Source organism: Convolutriloba macropyga, chromosome 3 (genome assembly GCF_964194025.1).
Source record: "Convolutriloba macropyga chromosome 3, txConMacr16.3, whole genome shotgun sequence".
Lineage (NCBI taxonomy): Eukaryota > Metazoa > Xenacoelomorpha > Acoela > Convolutidae > Convolutriloba > Convolutriloba macropyga.
In genome coordinates, this window is record NC_134470.1 from 62,528,554 (window position 1) to 62,534,588 (window position 6,035).

Here is a 6,035-nt window from a genome sequence, read left to right on the forward strand (position 1 = left end):
TGTTCACATGCGGCAATTTCACTCTGATTTTTACTGTTTTTTCGAATTTTTGGATCGGATTTTTTTCTTAATAGTTCCCCCAATACATTCACAGCTCAATCTGGACCTAGTTTTTTGTTAGAATCAAAATTACATATCTCACTAGTGGTTTTTTTGTTCTCCCTAGCAGCATTTTGACATTGATTTTCTGTTTTTTTTCATCTGATTTTTTTTAGAAATGGTTTTCCCAATTCACTCATTGTCCATTCTAGGTCTAGTTGTTTGTAAAGTCAATGAAAATTCTTTGAATTGTACGTCAGGACTTGTCCTGCTATGTTTTTTTATTTCGTCGTCATGATTTTTGTTACGACCATATGACGTCACAGCCACTTCTTGTTCATTCGTTCATGCAATTTCAACTGAATTGCATGTGTGACGTCATTTTTCGCTCTTAGTGGAGCGAGTTTTTTTGTTCATGCGCGTGATTAAATTTTTGGTCACACTTGACTTACCTCACTCTCAAAAATGACTTCCTCACTTTGAAATTGACTTTTATTTACTTTAATTCAAAGAGATAAGGTCAAATGGGTGTGTGTCACTCTAAATGAAGGTTATTTGAGATCAGCTAATAGAGGCAACAATAACTTACACAGATTTTTAATCAAAATATAACAGATCAGCCTTCAATGAAAAGACGAATTTTTTTGGTCTGTCTTTTTTGCTGTTGTTTTTTAGACTGCCGGTCTACAAATCTATTGCGGCTATTTTCTGGCAATCTGCCAGCTATGTTTATCAATTGGTGCTCTCTTTGAAATTTAAAACTCGGTGAAAATAAGTTGTTCCTTGCAAAGTAATTGATAACGCAACTGGGCGATCATCTGATAAAATTATTAACATGAGGGTTCTAAATATTTCTTTTTGCAAAAAACTCATACTCAATATTGCAACGGGAAAACTGACAGTCAATAGATCTGTTGGATTCAGAAAAAGAAACGTTTTTGACAAATATTGGAACGTATGTTGGAACATTCTCTGCTACGCACAGTCTCGCATGAGTCGTCTTGTTTCAAAATAGAAAAGGAACCTTATGATCGTAGTAGCACTAGTTCATTTAATTTCTACCTTAATGTCCATTTTTACGCTTTTTGTCAAGTTTTCTTTCAAACTTTTTAAAAAGTAACATATTTGTAAAAAAAAAAAAAGTTGACCTGATTTTAGTTGAAGTGTAGGTAAGTGAAATCAAATCCAAAAGGAGGCTATAAAAGTTCTCAAGTATTCCGTTGTATTGAATTTTTATCCCGTCCTAGCGCGTACAGGTCGCGTTTCTTGAAAATTCCAAAGCCAGCGAACCTGCGACAGACCTTTCTCTTTTTTATTGGTTTTGTTCCAAAAATTCATGAGTCGGTGAAACAAAATGGGTGGTATAACCAGCTCATTATTGAGATATTAGTTTAAAAAACTTATTTTTTATTAGCTGGCCATCTTTCAATTTTAATCCAAATCTTTGCCTCAAAATATCAGAGCTGGGAAATGCAATTTAATATTAAAAATTTAGTTTTTTGCCATAATTCGCAGATATTGATGACAAATTTGTTTTTCTGATTGTCTCTATTTCCAAAAATGTCATGCTCATTGTGTAACGATGAGTAGTACCATTAATGCCACTTTTGCAACTTCTCCTTGTATCCTTTAATTTCAGAATACTTAATCTTTGCACCTTGTGAGGAGCTAAAATACTGATTTCTCAGCAAAAATAAATAGAGGCTCGTACGGTTCTGTGCCTGGCACAGAAAGTTCCAACAAGTCCTTAATTACAATCGAAAGAATTGAATGAAGCAGTCGGTAATTTTGATTTGAATAGCAGACAAGTTGACAGTTACAAGCCAAACCCCAAAAACTTAGCTGTTATTGACGTTTGGAAAAGCAAAGTTTCCTATCAAAAACGCACTTATACAAAAGAGAAAATAACCCCTGCAATAAAAAACAAGGAAAAAACATTAAAATTGCTCGTTTTGACTACGTTCACAGTGAGAACTTAAAACCCAACTTTTGAATGCCAAACGCTCCAATCCAACTAATTAACAGGATTGCAGAAATATTGATGGACATATAATATAGGACATTACATAAAAAGAAGAACAATACGTATTAACAATACACTAGCAAAATCAACAATATTTACAGATGGAAGGGACAAACAACGAGTCACTGTGAACTTCTTTTCAGTTTGCCCAGGCGATAGATCAAGAATTCAAGAAGTAAATTTTACACAACGTATATAGTACAGACGGAAAATTATTAATTAACAACAAATATTACTAAATTAGCAGCAACCTGGTATAATGCTGGAATCATTGAATCAAGCTCAGCAGCAAATTTAACACCTTTACATTCTTAGTATCAAAATGGTAAGTAACGAAAGGATAAACTTAATGATTAGAGTAGATTGACTTCCTTTTAAAACCATTTGAGTCATAAATTAAAATGCGCAACATGACCCCCAGCATAACGACATCGTCAGCATTCCTAAAACGCCTAGCAAATGCATCGTCAGCATTCTTAAAACCTTTACATGCTTAGTATCCAAAGGTTAAAAAAGGAAGGGATAAACCAAAAGATTGATGTAATTTACCTTACTTAATCTGTTATAAACAAAAAAAAAATTGTTTATAATAGATTAAGATAAAAGCTCCCAGATAAAAATACCCAGATAAAAGCTATTGAAACCACGTCACAGCAGGGGAACTAGTCTTTCGCGCCAATAAAAACAAAACATTTGGCGCTTTGGGTGAATTTGGGACCAGAAGTAAAAACCACTGTGCCGGGAAGACATCTCTATGAGCTGCTTTGGGCCCCAGGCAGTGATCAACTACTTCGTGTCCCAAAAAAAAGCGATCAATACTTAAGTAATTAACTGGTCCGATGCCTGTTGATCTCCGAGAAGAACTCCTGCTAAGTCACACTAGAAACTAAATACGAATTTAGATAGTTCATTGTTACAGACGAGGTACGAATTTTTGAGGTGATGACAGAAGTCTGTTACTTTCTGGACAGAATTTAGATCAAGATCAGATGGAATTATGCCTATTGTTTTTAACTTATTGTACAATTTAGAGGCCCGTAATTTTATTGAGAAACGCTCAAGTTTATTTCGACACTTTGGTTGAGCTATTAGATTTGATTTTGACAATCTCGTTGTGACTTTTGAATAGTTATAGGAAAACATGTCATTACAAAAAGATTCACTGTGGAGTCCAGTCAAAGCTCTTAAAACAAATTTTAGTAACTCATAAAGGTGCAATTCGTAAACTGAAAGAATTGAGTGATTGACGAAAATATCTTCACATGTATCGCTTTTCCTTTTGAAGTAGATGAACTTCAAGATCTTTTTTTGCAAAGTGAAGATAGGTAGCAGTGATGTATAACTGCAACATGCATAAACAAGGACACCGTATTGAATAATGGGATTGATGCACGTTTTGGAGTAATCAATTAATTGAGCCCTAGGAACAAAATGTCTCAGTTTCGACACAAGACCGGACTGTTTGCTTAATTTTTCTCTTACGGATTGTATATGACTAAGGAAGGATAATTTCGAGTCAATGGTAACACCTAGATATTTACATACTGGTTTATTTTCAATGAAAAATGAAAGCAGAGTTTAGAGAGAATCTTTGCTCCGAATCGCTTGTCTTTTTATTAGTTCGTATATTCATTTGAATTGTTTTTGATACATTCACTACTAATTTATTGGAATTTAGCAAATCGTTAACTTTTTTAATATCTTCCTCGATATCCACGCAGTGTAGTCCAATTGCAGAAAGGTTTGTTTCATCTGCAAAGAGTATAGCTTCTAAGTGTCTGCAAACTAGAGGCATGTCGTTTACATATATAATAAACAGTAGAGGACCTAATATTGAGCCTTGTGGAACACCGCAAACAATCTCTTCCCATCCAGATGACACATTATTTAACTTTACTCGCTGTATTCGGCCTTTTAAATAATATTTGAACCAATTAAGAGAGTTACCTCTTATTCCATAGTTTTCCAATTTACGGATGAGTAGGTTATGATCAATCGTGTCAAAAGCCTTACTAAGATCAAGAAAAAAAGTTCTTACTTCGTTTGTGGTTCTGTTGAATCTTACCTTCTCAGTGAACTCAACTAGAGCATCAACCGTGCTGTGTTTAGTCCGAAATCCGAATTGCTTACAGTATAGTAACGAAAATTTTTCTAGGTAGGAATAAACGCGCTTGTAAACAACTTTTTCATAGATTTTGCTCCACACATTTAGTAATGATATTGGTCGGTAGTTATTTTCGTCAAGTTTAGACCCGCTTTTATGCATTGGTATAACTTTTCCTTTTTTCAGTTCTATCGGAAACTCACCTTTGTTCATCGACAAATTTATTAGAAAAGTCAGATACCTAGCTGTCACAGGTGCCGAGACTTTGACTAGGACATTACTTATATCGTCATCACCGCTTGAGAACTTATTTTCCAGATTATTGATTATTTCAGCAACTTCACGCTCTTTTGCTTGAAAGAGGAACATAGATTGTTGCGCTTTGGGGACCAGACATACAAATTCTCCATTGAGATGTTTACTTATCTCAGAACCAATATTGGCAAAGAATTTATTAAAGACCGCAGCATTATCCCGCAATGAAGGATTTTCAACGTTATTCCTGCATGACTCGAGTATTGGTATTTTTTTGCTTTCATTTTTTTTACCAGTGAGCTCATTTAGCATATTGTATATTTGTCGTTTATCCCTTTTAAAAGATGTGAACTTATTCTTGTAGTACATGGCTTTTGTTAGTCTAAAATTCTTTTCAAATTGCAATCTCGCGTCTTTGAATTTTTCTTTAGCACTAAAATTCGACTTATCTTTCATCCAGTCTTCATGTGCTTTGTTCCTTTTCGTCCTTAAATTTTTAAGTTTATTATTGAACCAATTGGGGAGGTTTTTGTATTTATTAGTTGATTGTGTCATTGGCGCGTAAACATTTACAACCGACAAGAAAGCCTTATTGAAGACATCAAAAGCTATAGACGCATCAGGGGCTAAAACTATATCCGTTTCTACCTTGGATAATTCCGTTTTCAAGTCAACCTGAAAAATCTCCCTCAGATTTTTAGTTTTCAGAAATCTCGTATCTCTAAAACTGACAAGGTCTGCAGTTTTTTCACCGTAAATTTTTCATTTTAAAATAATCGGGTAGTGGTCAGAAAAACTTTGTAGCTCCAGTACATCCCAATTTGGTTGTTTGACATTATGATAAATGAAATGATCAAGACAGGTGGATGAGTCTCCCACAACACGTGTTGGTCTTTCTGGAGCTAGTTCGAATCCGTTTGCGGTTATTAGATTTTTGTAATCTCTGGTCAACTGGTTATTTTCCAGCGTATTTATGTTTATGTCACCACATATAACCGTTGGACATGCAGAGTAGCACTGTGTTTCAAGGAACTTTTCGAGTTTAGATAAAAAGTCTTTCTTATTAGCTCTAGGTTTATTATAAATAACAATCAGATTAACTTTTCTGTTATGTATTCTAATTTCAGCAAAAATGGACTCTTCGAATGGACTTTCACAAACTTTGACTAAACTACAAGAGTTTCTTAGTTGAATCATGACACCTCCACCTTTAACCGTATTTCTATTTTTAACCGCTATCTGGGTATAACCATTTATCGAGTAACTATTTATGTTGTCATCATTTGACAACCAGGTTTCACTTAGACATAGGATATCAGGCTGAGCATCCAAACTAAAAACAAGTGATTCTAGTTCCGCATAATGTTTCCTAATGGATCTCACGTTCAAATGAAGAATTGTTGCATCAAACTGCTCATCCACATCTACAAAATTTACAATTTGTTTATTTAGTTTGTCATAGTCAGAACCCAACATCGATCCGAAAGGGCTGATTCATTTGACTTTGGTTATTGGCCTGCCGTCCCGAAAAGGGCGTTCTTTTGAAGCAACTCATTACATCTTCAATGTTGTAACTGAGGTCTACACCCCCTTCGTATAATCCGTTTATTTTAT